Genomic DNA, 25,038 nt, shown 5'->3' on the forward strand with positions numbered 1-25,038 from the left:
CCTTTTTTTGTACAAGGGTGTAACGTTTGCAATTCTCCAGTCCTCTGGTACCACCCCTGTGTCTAAGGAAGACTAGAAAGTTATGGCTAGTGCCTCTGCGATTTCCACCCTTACTTTGCGTACTGACAGTCTATCTAATACTTTCTCTTTATCAATTTTAAACCCCTAGTGTCTGTCTTACCTCCTCTTTCAACAGTGCTTGGATTGCATCATCTTCCTTGGTAAAGACAGATGCCAAGTATTCATTTAATACCTCAACTATGCCCTCTGCCTCCATGTGTAATCCTCTTTCTGGTCCTGAATTGGCTCCATCCGCCTATTTATATGCCTATAGAAAACTTTGAGATTTCCTTTAATGCTAGCTTCCTGTCTCTTTTCATGCTCTCTCTTTGCTTCTCTTATTTGCTTTTTCACTTCCGCTCTGGACCTTCTATATTCAGCCTGGTTCTCAATAGTATTTTCTACCTGGCATCTGTCATAAGCATATCTTAATCTTTATCTTAATCTCTACCTCTTCTGTCATCTAAGGGGCTCTAGATTTGTTTGCTCTACTTTTCCCCTTCGAGATAACATACCTTGACTGTGCCTGAACTAGCTCTTCTTTGAAGGTAGCCCATTGTTCATCTACTGGTTTTCCTGCCAGCTTTTGACTCCAATTTATTCACCCCAGCTCCATTCTTACCCCATTGAAGTTGGCCTTCCCCCAGTTAATTATTCTTACCATGGATTGCTTTTTGTCCTTTTCCATAGTCAACCTAAACCTCATAATATAATGATCACTATCCCCTAAATGCTCTCCTACTGATACTTGATCCACTTGGCCCATCTCATTCCCAAGAACCAGGTCTAGCAGTGTCTCCTTTCTCGTTGGAAGAAAATTTTCCTGAACACACTCGAGGAACTCTTGCCCCTCACTGCGCTTTACACTACTATTATCCCAGTCCATGTTTGGATAATTAAAGTCTGCCATGATAACTACCCTATATTTTTTGCTCCGCTCTCTAGTCTTGCAAATTTGTCCCTCCACGTCCTTCCCACTAGCTGGTGGCCTATAGACAACACTGAGAAATGTAACTGTACCTTTTTTGTTCCTTAGCTCTAGCCAAATTGATTCTGTCCTCGACCCCTCTGGGACATCCTTTTTCTCCAGCACTGCAATGTTCTCTTTAATCAATACCATCACACTTCCCCTTTTTTTCGCTTTCCTGAAAACCAGGAATATTTAACACCCAATCCTGCCCTTCTTTGAGCCTGCTCTTCTGTTATAGCCACATCATCATATTTCCACATGGCAATCTGCGCCTGTACCTCACCAGTCTTATTAACCACACTCCATGCATTCACAAACATGCATATTAACCCTGATTCAGACTTTATTACTTTCTCCCTTACTCTAAACCCACCCAATAACATACTGTTCCCTACTCTCGTGCTATTTATTTTCTCCAGTATTCTGTGGACCTTGCTATTCCTCTCTAATACTTACTCCTGGTTCCCACACCCCAGACAATTTACCAGTTTTGCCTCCTTCCAATCTGAGCTCCCCTTCAGGTTCCCATCCCTCTGACAATTTAGTTTAACCTCCCCAGTAGCACTAGTAAATCTCCCTGTAAGGATATTTGTCCCAGTCCTGTTAAGATGCAACCCGTCCATCTTCTACAGGACCCAGAACCAATCCCAATGTCTCAGAAATCTGATGCCCTCCTTCCTACACTAGTTCTCCAGCCATGTGTTCAATCACTCAATTCTCCTATTCTTATGTTCACTTTCACATGGGACTGGGAGTAATCCTGAGATTACTGCTTTTGAGGTCCTGCTTTTTAATCTCCTTCCAAGCTCGTATCAGGGGACTCCTGCACTACCTGCCTGATTCTCTGCCTGGCAGTCACTCATTCCCTATCTGCCTGCATGCTCCTAACCTGTGGTGTGACCACCTCCCGACATGTACTACCCATGTAGTCCTCCACCTCCCGGATGCACAACAGTGACTCCAACCGCCGCTCGAGTTCTGAAACCTGGAGCTCAAGCTTCTGCAGCCGGTGACATTTCCTACAGATGTGTTTGTCTAGGACACATCATGCATCCACAACTTTCCACACGCCACAGGCTGTACATTCCACTTGACAGAGCTGCCCTGCCATACCTTAACTTTACAGACTATTTATTATGAGTAGAATAGCTTACCAGGTACTCACCAAACAGTTCCTTCCACCGCACCGAGGCAGGAACCAATTACTGGAGGGTTAAAAAAGTAGAAAAAAAGTAGAAAAATGGAGTACCTCCTCCCCCCTTCATCGAACTTGCCACTCACCAAACTCGTATTTCTATACTCAGCTTGCAATCTGCACACTTCATTTGAAAAAAAGATGCAAACCATTTATTATCAGATTTATTTTGTTTTAGAGTCATAGAGTTATACAGCACATAAAGTGGCCCTTCAGCCCATCGTGACTGTGCCGGCCATCAAGCACCTATCTATTCTAATTCCAGTTTTAGTGATGCAGTACTAATACTATAGCAGCAAAGGTCCACTGAACATCTGGATTTCATTAATTATTGTATTTTAGCATTATGGTGTGGAAATTAGAATTTAAACTGGGACCATAGAATCATAGAGTTATACAGGACAGAAATGGCCCTTCGGCCCATCATGTCCGTACTGACCATCAAGCACCTCTCTATTCTAATCCCATTTTCCAGCAATTGGCCCGTAGCCTTGTCTGCTATGGCATTTTAAATGCTCATCTAACCATTTCTTAAATGTTGTGAGGGTACCACCCCTTCAGGCCGTGCGTTCCAGATTCCAACCACCCTCTAGGAGAAAATATTTTTTCCTCAAATCCCCTCTAAACCTCCTGCCCCTTATCTTTGCTAAGGGAAAAAGTTTCTTCCTGTCTACCCTATCTATGCCCCTCATAATTTTGTATACCTCAATCAGGTCCCCCCTCAGCCTTCTCCGCTCTAAGGAAAACAACCCTAGCCTATCCAGTCTCTCTTCATAGCTGAAATGCTTCAGCCCAGGTAACATCCTGACGAATCTCCTCTGCACCCTCTCCAGTACAATTGCATCCTTCCTAAAGTGTGGCGACCAGAACTGTGCACAATACTCCAGCTGTGGCCTAACTAGCATTTTATACAGCTCCATCGTAGCCTCCCTGCTCTTATATTATATGCCTCGACTAATAAAGGCAAGTATCCCATATGCCTTCCTAACCACCTTATCTACCTGTGCTGCTGCCTTCAGTGCTCTATGGACAAGTACACCAAGGTCCCTCTGACCCTCTGTACTTCCTAGGGTCCTACCATTCATTGTATATTCTATATTACCTGCAGGCTCCAATGAAGTAAGGGTTAATTGCTGTTTTAGTCCTTGTGCTCAAACCTAATTCATTATGGTTTTGTTCAATTCAGTAAGGGAAAAATGAGATCATAATAATTACAATAAAAGTACTGTTACTGGCAAAATGGCAGTTCCATCTTAAGTGTTAGAGATTTTTTTTCTATTAATTCATGAGATTTGGGTGTTGCTGGCAAGACCAGTATTTATTGCCCATTCTTACTTGTCCTTGAGAAGGTGGTGGTGAGCTGCCTTCTTGAACCGCTGCAGTCGGTACACACAGTGCTGTTAGGTATTGCGTTCCAGGATTTTGTCCCAGTGTTGATGAAGGAACAGTGATGTATTTCCAAGTCAAGATGGTGTATGATTTGGCAGGGAACTTGCAGGAGGTGATGTTTCCATGCATCTGCCGCTCTTGTTCTTCTTGGCAGTAGAGGTCACAGGTTTGGAAGGTGCTGTCAAAGGAGCCTTGGCGAGTTTTTGCAGTGCATCTTGATTGATGATAGACAGGAATTTGCCCAATCATGGGGCCTGATCAAATCTGACAGGATTGACAGTTTGTGCGGTCCTTTTCCTTGAAAAAAAAGACTATTTGTCCCTGTGTTCCACTGTAATATGCTGTCGGTAATGGCACACTTTGGATGACATTCCACTACTAATGAAAAATCCATGAGAATGACTGCTTTTACTTTCCCTGCAATCAATGACCTACCAACACAAATGTGAGAATGTATGGTTTTGGCATATGGGCAATGCAATTTAATTCAGGGATCATTCAGTGGTCAGGAGAGATGTTCTGCTGATTGTCCTTAAAATAAGAGTTTGATCCCTTTGGACACTTGAGGAAATCTATGGTCCATCCCCACAGGATTACTCAACATCAACATCGACTGAGAGGAGCCACCATACGTTTTATTTTCCTCGCCAGGATGTGCCACCTTGACATGGTCTGTCCAGCACCTGGAGCAAGAAACAGCACAACCCAGCCCTAAGAAGTGAGTTCTAGAATTCTAGAGGCGACTTTTATGAGTTAGTACACCCCGGCTGAGTTTCACATGACAGGAGTGCATATGAGGGATTCAGGTATAAAGTTTGGGAGGCAGCCTGTACGATTTTCATCCATTCTCCTCTGTGCCTGAATTGCTGATATGCACTCCATGCATGAGATTTTGTTGTGAGCATTCATTTCTAAAATTGACCAATATAGGTTTGGAATTAATATTGTGTTTGATCATGTTGCATAAGAGCTAATCATCTCTTGACTGGTCCACTAAATATTTGTTTTTAGTGTTTGAGCTATATTACATCTAGTTGGATATTTCACTGACATTTATTTTTTAGATTTAAGATAAACCCAGTGATTTAAAATGACTTTGATTTTTTCCCCCGTTATATCCTTTGTTAATCCTATTTCAGCTGGGATCTGAATAGAAGACAAAATTAATAAATATCATTTTATTTGTAGGATTTCAATGTTTGATTTAGATAAAAAAATAAATCATCCAGATAATTCCACTTCTGTCTCCATGGCATGATAACATTTCACGATGACAAGATTATACAAGCAGTCAATTTTGGAATATCTAATAAAAGAAATCATTTCTACTTAATAACCATTGTCCAAGATCTGTAATGAAATCAGTGTTAGGAAAGCTGTATTGTATTTGCAGTCTACTCATAGAAAGAAAGAACTTCCATTGATTATGCACCTTTCATGTCCTCAGGATATTCCAAATACTTTAGAGCCAAAGAATTACTTATGAAGTGTAGGGCTTATAAACACAGGGATGATTTCCAGCAAAACTGTGTTTTGTTGCATTTTTAGACCCCCAATTTGTAGATGCACTAAGTATCTGCCTTGGCCCTGACCAGCATGTCAAAAATACAGGCTTCAACTTAGGACTTAATATAGGACGCAACCCCATGCCCCTACACACGACCCCCGCCTGGTAAAAATCGGGCAGCGGCAATTAAAATGAGCACAGCGAATTAACCACTCTGGTCCAACTGCCTTCTTGCCCTGTCCCGATAGTAACTTGTTCTTTTGAGCAGGCGAATAGGAGATCTGACCCACGTTGCTGGAGTCTTGTTTAAATATGCAGATCCAGGCCTGATTTGTTACTTCATTTGGAGGCCTGAACAAATCAGTAGTGACAGCTTCACCATTAATTCAGACCTGCAGGGAGGGTGATCTTGGGATAAAAGAGGCTCAGTCAGGGAGTTTTAAAAGGTTATTTCAGGTGTGCTTGTGAGCCAAGTGGAAAAGGAGTGCTTGTGGGCCAAGTGGAACAGAAGTGCTCCTCCAGGCCCCACAAGGAAGGCTTGGGCCCCCTTTACCCCCGTGTTCTCCCCCGATAAGTTCCAGAGCTTCCCTGCGGGTCACTGCCTGCGGCCTCCTGCCACCCAAATTTCCACTCCCACTCCCATTCCACTTGAATGGGAATCAGAGAAAATATGTAGAAATGTCACCTTGGCATTAAGATCAGCAGAGCCTTCACATTGGCTCCTTCTTCGTCGCTGCAACATCTTACATCTGGCTTCTGTTCAGAATGAACAATGTAATGAGCTTCCTGCCATTCACTTTTGCCTCCTTTTAAGCTTAGGTAAGGGTTTCCTCAGAGTACCAGCCTCAATAAAGAGAAATTGCTTCTCATCTTTGACCATTAGCACTTAGTCAGCACAAAACATGTCTGGGTGCAGGCCTCCCCATGTTCATTCATTCGTATCATCTTTTTCCCAGAATGTTGACTGCCAGGGATCTCCACCTCTGTCTGACCTGTGCTGTCCTTACATATTCTGCATAGGTCAACTGCATCCAGTCCATTATATCTGTCATCCATTTTCTTCTCTGCTTCCTTCTCCTATGTTTTCCACTGATTTTTCCTTCCAATAATTGTCTCTGTCTACCTTCTGCTCTAATGATGTGACTGAAGTATTGTATCTTTCTCTCTTTGATGTTATGCACTAATTTCCTCCAGCACTTCCTCATTAGTCTTTCTGTCTGTGTAGGATTTGCAGAACATCCTCTGACATATCAACATAGAGTGATACAGCACTGAAACAGGCCCTTCAGTCCACTGAGTCTGTGCCGACCATCAACCACCCATTTATACTAATCCTACATTAATCCCATATTTCCTACCACATCCCCACCATTCTCCTACCACCTACCTACACTAGGGGCAATTTACAATGGCCAATTTACCTATCAACCTGCAAGTCTTTGGCTGTGGGAGGAAACCAGAGCACCTGGCGGAAGCCCACGCAGTCACAGGAAGAACTTACAAACTCCACACAGGCAGTACCCAGAACCAAACCAGGTTGCTGGAGCTGTGAGGCTGCGGTGCTAACCAATGTGCCACCTTGAACATCTTGACTGCATTCAGCTTATTCATAGCTTCTTTGTTTCTTGTCCATATCTCCGAGGCATATAGCATAGATGACAAAATGTAGCACCTCAGCAGCATTAACCATCCCCTATAGCACTTAATGAGTGAGTTTGAAGGATTTGCATTCCCTGCTTCTGCTATTCCCTCCTCCTATAGCCTGTTCTTCTCGGGAATTGTCCACAGTTGTTTCCTGTAGGACAAAAGAATATTTGTAATTGTTAGTCATACACTGTTTAATTCAACAACACTTTGAGAAATAGTCATAGAGTCATTACAGCATAAGAGGAGGCCATTCAGCCCAACAATTCCATGCCTGCTTTCTGTAGAGTAATCCAATCAGTCCCACTCCCCCACTCTATCCCTGTAGCCCTCCAGGTTTATTTCCCTCAAGTGCCCATCCAATTTCCTTTTAAAATCATTCATCATCTCCACTTCCACCACCTTGTAGACAGAGAGTTCTGGGTCATTACCACTCGTTGTATAAAAAACTTCTTAGTCACATCCCCCCTGCATCTCTTGCCCAAAACCTTAAATCTGTGTCCCTGAGTCCATGCACCATCATCTAACGGGAATAGCTTTTCTTTCATACCCCTCTATCAAACCTCTTCTCAACATCCTTTGCTCCAAGGAGAAAAACCCCAGCTTTTCCAACCTAACATTGTTGCTAAATTCCCTCATCCCTGGAACCATTCTGGTAAATCTCCTCTGCACCCTCTCAAGGACCCTCACACCCTTCCTAAAATGTGGTGACCAGAACTGGACCCAATATTTTAATTGTGGCCTAACCAGAGCTTTATAAAGTTTCAGCATAACGTCCCTGCTTTTGTACTCAATGCCTCTATTTATGAAGCCCAAGATCCTGTATCATTGATAACTACTCTCTCAATATGTCCGGCCCACTTCAAAGATCCATGCACATGAACCCCCAGGTCCTTTTGTCCCTGCACACTCTGGCTTTATTTACCCTCCCTTTCCCTCTTGTTGAAATGTACCTAACTGAAACATCTTCTCCTTAAAGATCACCCATTGTTCCGTTACAGTTTTTCCTGTCAGACTTTGATCCGATTTCAACCTAGCTAGATCCCCTCTCATCCCATTGAAGTTAGGCCTCTTCCAATTTAGTTCTACTTTAGATTGTTCCTTGCTCTTCTCCATTACTAATCTAACATTTATGATATGATCACTCTTATCCAAGAATTCCCCCAGAGACACTTGTTCCACTTGGCCCAACTCATTCCCCAGCACCAGATCCAGCGATGCCTCCTTCGTAGTTGGACCGAGAATATACTGGTCAAGGAAATTCTTCTGAACACAATCCAAATATTCCTCTCCTTCTCCCTTTACTCTAAAATGATTCCAATTGATATTTGGATAATTAAAGCCCCCCCAATATCACCACTCTATAGTTCTTGCACATCTCGAAAATTTCCCTGCAGATTTGCTCTTCTAACTCTCACTATTTGGAGGCCTATAGAATACCCCTAGTTGTGTGATCAGACCCTTTTTGCTTCTTAACTCTTAACTGAATGGATCCTGGCCATGCTCCCTCAAGGACATCCTTTCTTTCCAATACCACAATGCTTTCCCTGACCAGTACTATCACCCCACCTTGTTTGTTCCCTTCTCTATCTTTTCTGAACACTTCATGTCCGTGAATATTAAGCGCCCAGTCCTCACCATTTTTAAACCACGTTTCCATTATTGCCACTACATTATATTCCCACAAGGCTATTTGTGCTTGAGCTCACCAACATTATTCACCACACTTTGTGCGTTTACATACATGCATTCTAACCTTTCTTTGTATTCCTCGTAGTCCTCTTAGTCTACTCCTATCTAATAAGGTACAAATTCCTTCTCTAGTACTATCCAACACTCTCACTCCTTCATGCACCTTATTCTTCTCTTCTACTCCTGTGTGCTGATGCCCATCCCCCTACAATTTAGTTTAAACCCTCCCAAACTACAGTAGTGAACTTCACCATGAGGACATTGGTCCCAGTCCTGTTGAGGTGCAAGCCATCCCTTTTGAATAGATGCCTGCTGCCCCAGAACTGGTCCCAATAAAGCTCTCCCCCCTGCACCATGCCTCAAGCCACGCATTGGTCATTGCTATCTTCCTATTTCTACTCTCACTAGAGTGTGGTACTGGGAATAATCCAGAGATTATTACCTTCAAAGTCCTACTTTTTAACTTCGTCCCTAGCTCTTGAAAGTCTTACTGCAGGACCTCAATAACTACTCTCACTATGTAGTTGATACCGACGTGTACCACAACTTCTGGATTATTCCCTTCCCCCTGCAGAATATTCTGCACCCGCTCCATGATGTCCTTTACCCTGGAACCAGGGAGACAACACATATTGCAAGACTCACAATGACAGTTACAGAAATGTCTGTCGTCGCCCTAACTATGGAATCTTCTATAATGACTGCCTTTCTACTCTTTGCTGTTTCCTCCTGTGCAGTCCCATACCCATTGGTACCATGGTCTGGACTGCACTCCTTCAAGATATTGTCACTCCCAGCATTCTCCAAAGCTGAGTACCACTTTGAGAATGGCAAACATCCTGAAGACTCCTGCACTTCCTGCCTCTTCCAGATGGCCACCCATCTCTTAACCTAAACTATCTGCCTGTTTAGGGTGGCCACCTCATGGAAGGTACAATCCAGGAAACTCTCAGCCTCCCTTATGCTCTACAGTGACTCCATCTGCCCCAGAAGCTCGGAAATCCTGAGCCCAGAGCTCAAGCAGCTGGAGACACTTCCTACACACATGCGGCCCAAGACACACGAAGTGTCCTGAAGTTGCCACATGGCAGAGGAATTGCAAACAACAGGTCTCAGCTGCCCGTCCATGATCTGAAAAAATCTCTATTCCCTCTTTTATAATCTTATTAGTATCTTGTTTGAACAAATAATTTTAATTAAGGCCTCTAGACCTGTTTTTGCAACTACTCTGATTATTAATTCCTGACTGTTATGTTTACCCTGAGTGAATTCTTTAAATTTCACAGTTTCTAGTATCAGCCAATGCTCTATTTCAATGACAGAAAAGAGAAAAAAAAGAAAAAATACACATCAACCAATCACTTGCCTCCTTTCCTGTGACATCTAATTGACTTTTTTAATGAATGTACTCCATCTACTCCTACCTAGTACTTTATATTCGCACTATTATCACTCTGCTCCCACACTTTATACCCCCACCGGTCTCACTCTGCTCGCACACTTCATACCCCACCGGTCTCACTCTGCTTCCACACTTCAGAACCCACCAGTCTCACTCTGCTCCCACTCTTTATACCCCAACAGTCTCACTCTGCTCCCACTCTTGATAGCCCCTCCAGTCTCACTCTGCTCCCACACTTCATAACCCACTGGTCACACTCTGCTCCCACTCTTTATACCCACACCAGTCTCACTCTGCTCCGACTATTTATACCCCCACCGGTCTCACTCTGCTCCCGCACTTCATACCCCGCCAGTCTCACTCTACTCCCGCACTTCATAGCCCCACCGGTCTCAGTCTGTCCCACTCTTTATACCCCACTGGTCTCACTATGCTCCCACTTTTGATTGAGCCTCCAATCTCACTTTGCTCCCACTCTTTATACCCCACCGGTCTCACTCTGCTCCCACTCTTTATACCCCACCGGTTTCACTGTGCTCCCACTCTTGATAGCCCCTCCAGTCTCACTCTGCTCCCACTCTTTATACCCCACCGGTCTCACTGTGCTCCCACTCTTTTACCCCATCGGTCTCACTCTGCTCCCGCACTTCATACCCCACTGGTCTCACTATGCTCCCACTTTTGATTGACCCTCCAATCTCACTTTGCTCCCACTCTTTATACCCCACCAGTCTTACTCTGCTCCCACTCTTTATACCCCACCGGTCTCACTCTGCTCCTGCAGTCTATACCCCACGAGTCTTACTCTGCTCCCACTCTTTATACCTCACCGGTCTCACTCTGCTCCCACTCTTTATACCCCACCAGTCTCACTCTGCTCCCACTCTTTTACCCCATCGGTCTCACTCTGCTCCCGCACTTCATACCCCACTGGTCTAACTCTGCTCCCACACTTTATACCCCACCAGTCTCATTCTGCTCCCACACTTCGTACCCCACCGGTCTCACTCTGCTCCCACACTTTATACCCCACCATTCTTACTCTGCTCCCACTCTTTATACCTCACCAGTCTTACTCTGCTCCCACACTTTATACCCCGCCAGTCACACTCTACTCCCGCACTTTATACCCCCAGCGGTCTCACTTTGCTCCCACTCTTTATACCCCCACCGGTCTCACTCTGCTCCCGCACTTCATACCCCGCCAGTCTCACTCTACTCCGGCACTTTATAGCCCCACCGGTCTCAGTCTGTCCCACTCTTTATACCCCACCGGTCTCACTATGCTCCCACTTTTGATTGACCCTCCAGTCTCACTTTGCTCCCACTCTTTATACCCTGCTGGTCTCACTCTGCTCCCACTCTTTATACCCCATCGTTGTCACTCTGCTCCCACTCTTGATAGCCCCTCCAGTCTCACTCTGCTCCAACACTTTATACCCCAGTGGTCTCACTCTTCTCCCGAACTGCATACCCCACGGGTCGCACTCTGCTCCCACGCTTTATACCCCCACCAGTCTCACTCTGCTCCCACTCTTTATACCCCACTGGTCTCACTCTGCTCCCGCACTTCATACCCCACTGGTCTCACTCTGCTCCCACACTTCATACCCTCACCGCTCTCACTCTGCTCCCGCACTTCATACCCCACTGGTCTCACTCTGCTCCCACACTTCATACCCCCACCTGTCTCACTCTGCTCCCACTCTTTGTACCCCACCGGTCTCACTCTGCTCCCACTCTTTATACCCCAACCGTTCTCACTTTACTCCCACTCTTGATAGCCCCTCCAGTCACACTCTACACCGCACTTTATACCCTCACTGGTCTCACTCTGCTCCCACACTTCATACCCCACTGGTTTCACTCTGCTCCCACTCTTTATAGCCGCACCAGTCTCACTCTGCTCCCACTCTTTGTACCCCACCGGTCTCACTCTACTCCCGCAATTCATACTCCCACCGGCCTACTTTGATCCCACACTTTATACTCCCACTGGTCTCACTCTGCTCCCACACTTTATACCCCCAACAGGCTCACTCTGCTCCCACTCATTATATCCCACAAGTCTTACTCTGCTCCCACTCTTTATACCCCACGAGTCTCACTCTGCTCCCACTCTTTATACCACACCAGTCTCACTCTGCTCCCACTCTTAATAGCCCCTACAGTCTCACTCTGCTCCCGCACTTTATACCCCCACCGGTCTCACTCTGCTCACACACTTTATACCCCCACCGGTCTCACTCTGCTCCCGCAACACATACTCCCACCGGCCTACTTTGCTCCCACACTTTATACTCCCACTGGTCTCACTCTGCTCCCACTCTTGATACACTACCAGTCTCACTCTGCTCCGACTTTTTATACCCCAAGCGGTCTCACTCTGCTCCCACTCTTTATACCCCACGAGTCTCACTCAGCTCCCACTCTTTATACCCCACCGGTCTCACTCTGCTCTCACTCTTGATAGTCCCTCCAGTCTCACTCTGCACCCGCACTTCATACCCCACTGAGTGTCACTCTGCTCCAGCAATTCATACCCCCACCGGTCTCACTCTGCTCCCACTCTTTATACCCCACCGAGTCTCATTCTGCTCCCACATTTTATTCCCCCTCCGGTCTCACTCTGCTCCCACTCTTTATACCCCCACCAGTCTCACTCTGCTCCCACTCTTTATACCCCATCGGTCTCACTCTGCTCCCGCACTTTGTACCCCACCGAGCTCACTCTGCTCCCACATTTTATACCCCCACCAGTCTCACTCTGCTCCCACTCTTTATACCCCCACCAGTCTCACTCTGCTCCCACTGTTTATACCCCATCGGTCTCACTCTGCTCCCGCACTTCACACCCCACCAGTCTCACTCTGCTCCCACTCTTTTTACCCCACCAGTCTCACTCTGCTCCCACGCTTCATACTCCACTGGTCTCACTCTGCTCCTCCTTTTTATACCCCACTGGTCTCACTCTGCTCCCACTCTTGATAGACCCTCCAGTCTCACTCTGATCCCACTCTTTCTACCCCACGCGTCTTACTCTGCTCTTACTCTTTATACCCCACCTATCTCACTCTGCTCCCACTCGTTATACCCCACCAGTCTTACTCTGCATGCCACTCTTTATACCCCAACAGTCTCACTCTGCTCTGACGCTTTATCCTCCATCGGTGTCACTCTGCTCCCACTCTTGATAGCCCCTCCAGTCTCACTCTGCTCCCACACTTTATACCCCACCGGTCTCACTCTTCTCCCGCACTGCATACCCCACGGGTCTCACTCTGCTCCCACGCTTTATACCCCCACCAGTCTCACTCTGCTCCCACTCTTTATATCCCACCTGTCTCACTCTGCTCCCACTCTTTATACCCCACCAGTCTTACTCTGCTCCCACTCTTTATACCCCCACCATTCTCGCTCTGCTCCCCCTCTTGATAGCCCCTCCAGTCTCACTCTGCTCCACACTTTATACCCACACTGGTCTCACTCTGCTCCCACACTTTATACCCCACCGGTCTCACTCTGCTCCCACACTTCATACCGCACCGGTCTCACTCTGCTCCCACACTTTATACCCGACCGGTCTCACTCTGCTCCCACACCTCATACCCCACTGGTCTCACTCTGCTCCCACTCTTTATACCCCACCGGTCTCACTCTGCTCCCACACTTTATACCCGACCGGTCTCACTCTGCTCCCACACCTCATACCCCACTGGTCTCACTCTGCTCCCACTCTTTATACCCCACCAGTCTTACTCTGCTCGCACTCTTTATTCCCCCACCGTTCTCACTCTGCTCCCACTCTTGATAGCCCCTCCAGTCTCACTCTTCTCCACACTTTATACCCCCACTAGTCCCACTCTGTTCCCACATTTTATTCTCCACCGGTCTCACTGTGTTCCCACTCTTTATACCCCTCCAGTCTCACGCTGCTCCCACTCTTTATACCCCATCAGTCCTACTCTTCTCCCACTCTTTATACCCCCACCAGTCTCACTCTGTTCCCACTCTTGATAGCCCCTCCAGTCTAATTCTGCTCCGCACTTCATACCCCACGAGTCTCACTCTGCTCCCACTCTTCATACCCCACCCGTCTCACTCTGCTCCCACTCTTTATACTCCACCGGGTTCACTCTGCTCCCGCACATCATACACCACCAGTCTCACTCTGCTCCCACACTTCTAACCCCCACCTGTCTCACTCTGCTCCCACTCTTTATACCCCACCAGTCTTACTCTGCTCCCACTCTTTATACCCCCACCATTCTCACTCTGCTCCCACTCTTGATAGCCTTTCTAGTCTCACTCTGCTCCGCACTTTATACCCCCACTGGGCTCACTCTGCTCCCACTCTTTATACCCCACCAGTCTCACTCTGCTCCCACTCTTTATACCCCCACCAGTCTCACTGTGCTCCCACATTTTATACCTCATCGGTCTCACTCTGCTCCCGCACTTTATACCGCTACCAGTCTCACTCTGCTCCCTCACTTTATAGCCCACTGGCCTCACTCTGCTCCCACAATATATACCCCACCGGTCTCACTCTGCTCCCACACTTTATACCCCACCTGTCTCACTCTGCTCCTGCTCTTTATACTCCCACTGGTCTTACTCTGCTGTTCTTGGGCCTGGGATCTCTGCACTTTATTCAGCCCCTGGCCTCACTCTGCTCCTGCACTTGCTGCACTTGTCTTACAGAATTCCCACACTGAAACAGTGAAATTTGAAATAACAGTGGCACCAAGAAGAAAGGGACATAATCGGAAAATTAAAGCTTGGCCATTCAGGAGCAAAATTAGGAAGCACTTTTTTTACACAAAGGGTGGTATGAATTTCAAGGCAATGGCTCTGCAGAAAAGGCCACATACTGTGGATAAGTAACAATCCTCCCCAAACCAACCAACCAACCCCGCCACTCCTCCAGCCCTGAGGCTACTATAGTAAGGTTTTGTAAGTAGGATCACGTTCAAATAACTTTCAAAAATTGTTCCCTCCTCTTTGGGGTACTGGTCTGAACGTCGGCCATGGGGCTGAGGTGGGGCTCCCTCACTGCAGGGATCAGGGACGAATGCCTGGGTTCTTCCGCTGATGCTACACTAAGGCCTAACTGAAGACCAAGAGGTGGGATTTCTGGTGTTTGTGGAGTCTCTGCCCCTACCAGGCCATACCAGAATCCCTGACTTAAGGCCAGGACTCCATCAGGTTTGTGGCCATTCCTGTTGGACTTATAGCAGGAGATTGCCAGGTCTGCCATGGATTTTTGCTGCTCTTGTATTTTTGGTTTTCATGATATCTGTAGTCTGCATTGTGACTGTCATATCTATCTGTCAATTTGTTTTATATCTTATTGGTTAAATTTATGCAGAGAATTTTCATAGCTCTGCTTTCAGGATAGACCCTCACTCGCAGTTAATACAGATTGGAAAATTGGGTCTAAACCTTTGATGCCCTGTCTTTGTTACCACACTCATCACCAATGAGACTCTGCACCAGCAAATCGTCTTGCAAAATCATCCCTTCTTTGTTTATCTTCCTTCTAATTTACTTTTTGCTTTTGCTATTCACCAATTGTACTGTCCAAAACCTCTGCCCCAATTTCAATTTTCGCCCGATTAGATTCCACCAAACAATTTTGACGTAATCACATTCCATCAAAGAAAGCTCCCTAGTCATAAAAATAAACATTATAACATAATGCCTGCCAAAATAAATCACCAAAATATTGCATATTTGCTCAAGTACTTGGCTGAAACACTTTATCGTTTCCCCTTTCACAAACAGCATGATACCTCTACTTGGCCCCGGAACATCCAATGTTGAATATGCCTCACCCCCCTGCCGCCACATATCACTCTGCTAGCTTAGGCCTTCGTGTACACAAACATTTAATTTTCCATCCATTGATTAGGAATAGATTGAGCAAATACATTTGTGCAGAAGTCTGTCTCCAATGTAAAATGCTACATTCAGTCTGCGAGTGGGTGTGAAGCTCTGTTGTGATAATGCTGGGAACAGGATGGCTGCTGTTGGGGTTGAGTAGATCAACATTATAAAATAGCTTATCTTCTGGCTCACCTCGAGCCACAGGACAGCTACATAGCATTAGTCCTGTCTGCACAACCATTACCAGTGTCCATCTCTACTGGTTTCCTGTGCTTAAATGAATCAACTTGAAGATTCTAACCCTTATTTTCAAATCCCTACATGACCTTGTTTCACCCGTTTTGGGAAACTCAGCTTGCAGATTCTGTTCCTCTCAATTTGGATTCCTGCCTTTCTGCTGCCCTCTCAGTTCACAATCATAGGGCAATCTTTCAGTCATTACAGCCCTGGAGCTCTCTTCCAAAACCATATTGCTTTTATAAAAACCTGTCTCTTCAAGAATTTCTAAGTCTCCTTCTAAATTCCCTTATTTCATGCTGGGGAACCACCATTCCTGTTGCAAACAGCTGTCAATTTGTTTTTACATGTTGAGTGGAAGATGTTATTGTTTCACGAAAAATTCTTATTCTAGTTTACGTTCAAATAAAAATAGAACAGCTGTGTAAAATGTCAGCAACATCAATAGGAAAATATCCAGTGCGGATTGTGCTAGTTCTGTCAGGCATTGATGATACAAGTTTCAAAAATGCAGGCTAAAAAAACACCATTTTACAACTGTGACCCATACTAAGACAGAATAACCAGAAGGGAATAGCAAAACTCCCTTCAGGGAAAATGTGTCAGTTACAAACTGCATGGCAAATAGAAAAGAACATTTTTAATCGCAATTAATCAAATCTGGTTGACTCATTTAAAAACAATTGCCATTGGTCTATGCTATGCTGCACCTAAGTGCATTTAATTAAAGATGCTGATACATTCTACTGTATTTACATAAAGGGCCAGTTTTGCAAACCTGGTGCAGGAGCTCCTGGTATTGCTGCGAGGAGCCAAAATAGCACCAAAAGTGAGATTGGCCAACATCAAGAAGTAGGGGTGGGGAAGACCTGATAAAGCAGCAGCAACTCTTAAAAGAATTCTGCTTACACTTAAAGGTAAACTGTCTTTCTGCAATCGAAATTGCCAAACAGTAATGGTTGGGCATAAAAGAAGAAATTTAAGCCAAAATCAAACTGTTTGAAGATGATATCCTGGAAGTGCTATTGCAAGATATGCAGTGAGGAGAATTGTCCCCTCGGTATAGGAGGAAACCTTCCTATTGGGGTTAGTGTGCAAAATATGTGCATATAAGCAGCTGAGGTGCTAACTATCAGATCCATGGGATCTTAGAATAAATGGGGCTGATGTTTTCAGGCAGGTGGAAGAATCCAAGGTAAGATGAGCTATTAGTACTGGGCCACATCACACACAGCAGAAACACTTTACTCTTCATCTAGTGTAGAATCAACAAGACAGCATGAAAAGCATAGGGACAACGAGCGAGATTTTGCCGGCACCCGGCTGGCAGACGAGGAGGCCGGGGGAGCGGAGGAGGGTGCTGTTAAAATGCCAGGGGTCTGCGCCTGGTCAATTCCCTGACTTAGACCTGCTACCGGGGAAGTTTCCCAGTGTTGCGAAGGGCAACGGCTCGGCCGCCCGCCAACCAGAGGCAGACGGCCAATTTAGCCGATTAAAGGCCCATTTGAGGACCATATTCCTGGGCCACTGGCATTTTGACAGTGGCAGAGTACACTTCCCGCCCCCGACACCCACCCCCCGCCACATGGGGAGGCCATCAGCTGCATGGAAGGGCTGGGGATGGGGTGAGTATTAGAGTCAGGCCCAAGGAGGGGGCTGACACAGGGGCCTGTGGCACAGATGCTGCCAGTGGAGTGGCTCCCCTCCCAAACACTGGGGCATGCTGGCTTGGCCTCAGCAGAAAAATGAAGTGTCTTCCTCTCCTCAAGATGGAGATGGCCTGCTCATTATCCTTGCTGCCTCAACAATGTCCACCACTGTCGATGAGGCTTCTGACCTGCCTGCCCTCTGATTAGGCCAGTAGTGTGGAGCACCCACCCACCATCCTTAATTAAATCTGGAGGCAGCCAATTAGCAGGATGTCTCTGGGAAAATTGCTGAGCTGGTCCAGCCACCTGCCACACACTCATGTGGGTTTGGGTCTTCCATTTGTTCCTGACATTGGGACTTACCCACTTCTGGCAAAATCCACCGCACCACCTCCCCACCCCACCCCCCGCCCAAACTTTCAGCTGTTTTGTACATGTTTTCATATCTATATTGCAGAGCTCACTCTACGAATGGCACTGAAATAGCTTTTAAAGTCATACATCAATCTTATACTGCTTGCTTCAACCAACACTGCCACCAGAAACCACATCACTACTGCATTACAATGGGCTCATACAAGGGGTGATATAGGTTGGCTGTCTTTTTGCTTTTCTCCAAAGTCCGCCAGCTGTATGCTTTCTGTACTTCACAGGGAAGGCCGCACATAATCTTCAAAAGGTGTTTAATTGACTGTTAAGTGCATTGGAATGTCTGAAGGTCATGAAAGATGCTATATAAATACAAGTCAGTGGCACTGTCCTTATATTACTGCCACTGATTATTTAAAATATCCAAGGAGCTTCTATACTGTACCTTTATTTAATTGCAAATTCAATTATGCAGTTTGAAATATTAAAGTTGGAAAATGTTAAGTATAACAATTTAGTTTTTATCAGGCTGTTATAGGCTAACTGCTGGCAGTAAAAAAAATAATAGCTCTGAAATACCAGGGAGGCCTTTTGAATCTGAGGTGAGGCAAATCTTCCACTTGCCCCCATGGATTCACTCCTGACCCAGTCTATTCTTCGGGGGCCGGGGGCATATATTTACTGTGAGTTGGGGACCTACACCATTGGCAGCACATATAGGGTGCTCACAAAAGGGAACAACCTTTTTTTATTTTTGTTTCATGGGTTGTGGACTTCACTGGTAAGGCCAGTGTTGATTGCCCATCCCTAATTGCCCTTGAGAAGGTGGTTGTGAACTGCCTTCTTGAACCGCTGCAGTCTATCTGCTGCACGTACACCCACACTGCTGTTAGGAAGGGAATTCCAGGATTTTGTTCCGTGACAGTGAAGAAATGGTGGTATATTTCCAAGTCAGGATGGTGTGTGACTTGGAGGGGAAATTGCAGGTGGTGGTATTCCCACGTATTTGCTGCCGTTGTCCTTCTAGGTGGTAGAGGTTGAGCATTTGGAAGGTGCTTTCAAAGAAGGTGTGGTGAGCTGCTGCAATGCATCTTGTATATGGTACACACTGCTGCCACTGTGCATCGGTGGAGGAGGGAATGAATGTTGAAGGTGGTCGATGGGATGCCAATCAAGCAGGCTGATTTGTCCTGGATGGTGACGAGCTTCTTGAGTGTTGTTGGAGCTGCACTCATTCCATCACACTCCTGACTTGTGCCTTGTAGATGGTGGACAGGCTTTGGGGCAATCAGGAGGTGGGTTACTCGCTGCAGAATTCCCAGCCTCTGACTAATTTAAACTAGTTTGGCAGGGGGTTGGGGACCTGAGGGTAGACTCAATTGGGACAAAATTAGAAATGAAAATGGAAGGCAGAAAATTAATGGATGAGTCTGAAAGACAGAGGAAACAAAGGTTAGAAAATGAAAAAGAGTTCGGCAGTGCTCAAGGGTATCTATTTCACTGCAAGGAGTATAGCAAATAAAGCAGATGAGCTGAGGGCACAGATAGACATGTGGCAGTATGATAACATAGCTATTACAGAAACATGGCTTAAGGAGGGAAAGGAATGGCAGCTCAATGTTCCTGGTTACAGGGTTTTCAGACGCGATAGGGAGGGGGATAAGAAAGGAAGGGGAGTGGCAATTTTGGTCAAAGAAACTATTACAACTGTGAGGAGGGATGATACGTTGGAAGGTTCATCAAATTAGACCATATAGATTGAGCGAATGAACAAAAAAGAAGCAATAACACTGCTGGGAGTGTGCTATAGACCCCCAAACAGTGAGAGGGGGCTAGAAGAGCAGATATGTAGGCAAATCTCTGAGAAGTGCACAAACAATAGGGCAGTAATAGTAGGGGATTTTAACAACCCCAATATTAACTAGGATAGTTTTAGTGTGAAAGGAATTGAGGAAGGAGAATTCTTGAGGTGCATTCAGGAGAACATTTTTGCCCAGTATGTAGCAAGTCCAACAAGAGAGGGCACAGTTTTAGACTTAGTTTTCGGAAATGAAGATGGGCAGGTGGAAGGAGTGACAGTGGGAGAGCATTTTGGTGGTAGTGATCATAATTCAGTCAGTTTTAACAGAATTATGGAAAGGGCAGAGATAGAACAGGAGTTAGAGTTCTCAATTGGGGCAAGGCCAATTTTATTAAACTGAGGAGTGATTTAGCGAAAGTAGACTGGAAACAGCTACTTGAAGGTAAATCAGTGTCAGAACAATGGGAGGCATTCAAAGCGGAGATTCAAGGGGTTCAGAGTAAACATGTTCCCACAAAGAAAAAGGGTGAGACAGCCAAATCTAGAGCCCCATGGATGTTAAGGAGCCTACAGGATAAGATAAGGCAGAAAAGCAAAGCTTATGACTGACACTGAGAACTCAATACTACAGAAAGCCGAGAGGAATATAGAAAGTGGAGGGGTGAAATCAAAAAGAAAATTAGGAAAGCAAAGAAAGGGCATGAAAGAATATTGTCAAGCAAAATCAAGGTGAACCCAAAGATGTTTTATCAATACATTATGAGTAAGAGGATAACTAAGAAGAGAGTAGGGCCCATAAAAGACCAAAAAGGTAACCTGCGTGTAAGGGCGGAAGATGTTGGTATGATTCTTAATGAATACTTTGCGTCTGTCTTCACAAAAGAGGGGGACAATGCAGATATTGTAGTTAAGGAGGAGGAGTGTGAAGTATTGGATGTGATAAACATCGGGAGAGAGCAAGTATTAATGAGATTAGCATCTTGAAAGTCGATAAACCACCGGGGCCGGATGAAATGTACCCTAAGCTGTTAAAAGAAGCAAGAGAGGACGTAGCAGACGGTCTGATCATCATTTTCCAGTCCTCCTGGATACAAGTGTGGTGCCGGAGGATTGGAGAACTGCTAACGTTGTACCTCTGTTTAAAAAGGGAGCGAAGGATAGACCAAATAATTACAGGCCAGTCAGTCTAACCTCAGTAGTGGGCAAATTATTGGAATCTATTCTGAGAGACAGGATAAACTGTCATTTAGAAGGGCACAGGTTAATCAAGGATGGTCAACATGGATTTGTTAAGGGAAGATCTTGTTTGACCACCTTCATCAAATGTTTTGAAGAAATAACAAGAAAGATAGATGAGGGTAGTGCAGTTGATGTGGTCTACATGGATTTTAGAAAGGTTTTTGACAAGGTCCCACATGGAAGACTGGCTAAAAAACAAAATCCCATGGGGTCCAGGGAAATGCAGCAAGGTGGATACAAAATTGGCTCAGTGGCAGGAAACAAAAGGTAATTGTTGGCGAGTGTTTTAATGACTCGAGGGCTGTTTCCAGTGGCATTCCGCAGGGTAGAAAAATTAGAGGGGAGATGAGGAAAAACTTTTTCACCCAGAGGGTGGTGATGGTCTGGACCTCACTGCCTGAAAGGATAGTTGAGGCAGAAACGCTCAACTCATTCAAAAGGAGTCTGGATATGCACCTCAAGTGCCGTAATCTGCAGGGCTGCAAACCAAATGCTGGAAGGTGGGATTAGAATAGGTGGATTGTTTTTTGGCTGGCACAGACACGATGGGTCAAGTGGCTTCTTTCTGTGCCTTAAAGTTTCTATGATTCTATGATCATATGACCTGCTCTTGTAGTCACAGTATTTATTGGCTGTCCAGTTCAGTTTCTGGTCAATGGTAACCCCCAGGATGTTGATAGTGGGGTATTCAGTGATGGTAATGTCGTTGAATGTCAAGAAGAGATGGTTAGATTCTCTCCTGTTGGAGATCGTCATTGTCTGGCACTTCTGTTGGGTGAATGTTACTTGTTACTTATCAGCCCAAGCCTGAATGTTGTCCAGGTATTGCTGCATCTGGACACGAACTGCTTCAGTACCTGAGGAGTTGTGAATGGAACTGAACATTGTACAATCATCAGTGAATATCCCCACTTCTAACCTCATGATGGAGGGAAGGTCATTGATGATGCGGCTAAAGATGATTGGGCCTAGGACACTACCCTGAGATACTCCTGCAGTGTTATCCTGGGGCTGAGATGATTGGCCTCCAACAACCACAAGCATTTTCCTTTGTGCTATGTATGACTTGCCACACCATGGGCTGGATTTTGTTGCTCCGCCACCACTCCTGACAGCAGGTACAGAAAATGGCAGCCGCCCCTCCTGGAACCCGTATCGCTGTGCCGCCATGCCGCCTTTCCAGTGCAATTATGCGGCAGATGGCCATTTAACATATTGACAGTGACCATCCTTCCAGATCACATGACGGGGCGGCATTGGCGATATCGTTCACAGGGTCACTTGATGCAGGAGCACGTGGCTGGCATCATTTTTAAAAGGCTGCCAAGCCTGGCCAACAGTTCAAGATAATGCAGAGTTGACCCTTTCCCCCCCTTCCCCATACAAATCATGCAGAGTTAACCCCTTCCCCAGCTTCTTCTGGATGGGAAAGTGAAGGCGCGTGAGTGTTGCACGACATGCTCAAGATTGGGAACTGAAGGTAGGATTGTGGAGAATTAAGTTTAAATTTATGCAGAGAGTTTTTTAAATATGTAAAGTAGGGTCCTGTCACAGGGCTGTGGAGGTGTCGTCATGGAGCCTCGCTGCCACCAGGAAGATCGGGCCTGGCCATCCCAGCATCGGGCTCCATGGAGGCCACTGCCGCTCCGATTCTCCGGTCTCCTTGCCATGAAATCCAACGTCGGGCTGAGAACTAAATCCAGCCCCATAAGTGGGTTCACAGTGCTGACTGAAGAGACCAAATTGGGGCAGGTACATAATATTGTCCACCCTATATACACTGGCAAGCGTATGATGTGGTACTCCTACTTCAGCCAGAACTTTTGACAGATGGAAAGTGGAACATTGATCCAGTGTAATCTAGTTGCGCTCCAAAATTGTATCCCTCAGCCCAAATTATGTGATATTCCCCCCCACCCCTCAAACTGGCGGAATTTCTGTGCCAACATCTTCAAACCATTCCGGAGCAGGAAATCATGAGTTCTTTTATGTGTAACTTTGATATTTTCATAGCTAACCATTATGTACAGTTATAGAATTTACGACAAAGGAATAGGCCATTCAGCTCAACTGGTCCATGCCAATGTTTATGTTCCACATAAGCCTCCACCCATCGTACTTCATCTAACCTTATCTATAAATGAGCATCATTTACATACTCATTTACACTCCAATTCCTGAACACACTCTCACATAACCCATTTGCACTGCAGCATTATCAAGTTATGCCACCAGTTGACGATTAGCTTTTATGCATCTCACTGCTGAATATATGAACTATTTAACCTTTGCATTAGATCAATGACTTGTTAGCTGCTTGGGAAGCATTAAGGATAATAATTGCAGGTGAGTTGGAAGTGGCTTTTTTATGTCACTAATACAATTGTTTTCTCAGTAGTCACATCTTCAATTGGTCAACTCCCTACACTTTTACTGGCAATCTGTTAATTTCAACCAGAGGCAGTTGTTGATCCCATTTTGCAGGCAACGAAGACTTTCGGCCCCATGTTTATTGATTGTTTGTTTTGTTGAAATCCTATCGATATTGGATGAAGAGATATTTTAAAAGTTCCTGGAGCAGGAGTAGGATTGATCATAACTTAGCATTCTTCAAACTTTAATAAATCAAGGTTATACATTATGAGAAGCTGGATTATGGATAATATATCTTCGACTGCTAGCGTAATCCACTAATGCTGAAGATACAAGTGAACGAAATGAGTCATGAGTGGTTTTCTTACTGTAATCCATTGACTAATCCTTTAAACAGATATGTACAACTAGAGACAGTAATATGCCTGATAATTCACTTCATTCATTAGTCAGAAAACAGTAATCTAAAACACCCTAATTGGCCATAAAGAGTTGCACACCTCAGTCCTGCATTCAAAACTTACTGTGTGTAGATATAATAAGAAATCACAAAGCTGGTTTCTCTTAGCCTGCTCACATTCCAGGGTCTCAAATGCAGATTTTTCCCTTATTTCTAACTAAGTAAAGCATGGCATCTGTCTTATACCCTTTTAGTTTATGATTCTCCACTTGCAAAATGCAACCTTACTTCATGTTTTCCAACCACCCATTTGTTTCAAATAGTTTACCAAACAAATGAGAGAACTCATTCATACCCTTTTCACACAGGACTATTACTTCTTATGCCTCCTGTAGTTGTTGCAGTCTCCTCTGTTGACTTTGTTTTTGTATAGCGTGATGATTTTGAAAAATGTGCATGTAATAGCACCAAGTTGACTCTTAGAACCAAGTTTATGGTTTATAAGGCCTGTGTTCTCAGCAGCTTGCTGTATGGCTGTGAAACATGGGTGACTTACAGCTATCAGGAAAAGAAGCTCAACTATTTTTATCTTCACTGTCTGTGGCGCATTATGGGTATATCCCGGCAGGACAAAATCACAAATGTGGCAGTCCTCTGAAAGGCAGAGCTCCCAAGTCTGTTGGTACTAATCAAACAGAGGTGGCTTTGGTGAATTGGACACGTCCGCAGGTTGGAAGATGGTCGCATACCTAAGGACCTTCTGTATGGTAAGATAGCCGGGGCCAGACAACCAGTAGGGTGCCCAAGGATGCTTGCAAGCTTGAAATGAGGGCCGTAAATTTTGTTTAGTGCACCTGGGAGTCACTAGCTGGTGAACGAGGGAAATGGCGACATATCCCATTGACTGGTGTGCACTACCACAATGACCAGTTACTACAGCAGCTTGGCAACAGATGCCAGTGTCAAAAACAATGACTCACAGCTTCACATGCCGCACTTGTGGCAGAACCTGCCTTTCAAGGATTGGCCTTCACAGCCATCAACAAAGATGCACCAAGAGAAGACACGCCACCTAATTGGATTGTTTTCTACATGTCCATTATCTTTCCTAGATGGAAGTATGCCAACCATTACTTCTTATTTATTGCCCTCACCACCCCCCCACCCCCCACATTCCCTGGCAACCCAGCCATCCTCTTATGTAAACAATCCTCTGATGTAT

The sequence above is a fragment of the Heterodontus francisci genome, chromosome 14 (assembly GCF_036365525.1).
Source record: "Heterodontus francisci isolate sHetFra1 chromosome 14, sHetFra1.hap1, whole genome shotgun sequence".
Taxonomy (NCBI): domain Eukaryota; kingdom Metazoa; phylum Chordata; class Chondrichthyes; order Heterodontiformes; family Heterodontidae; genus Heterodontus; species Heterodontus francisci.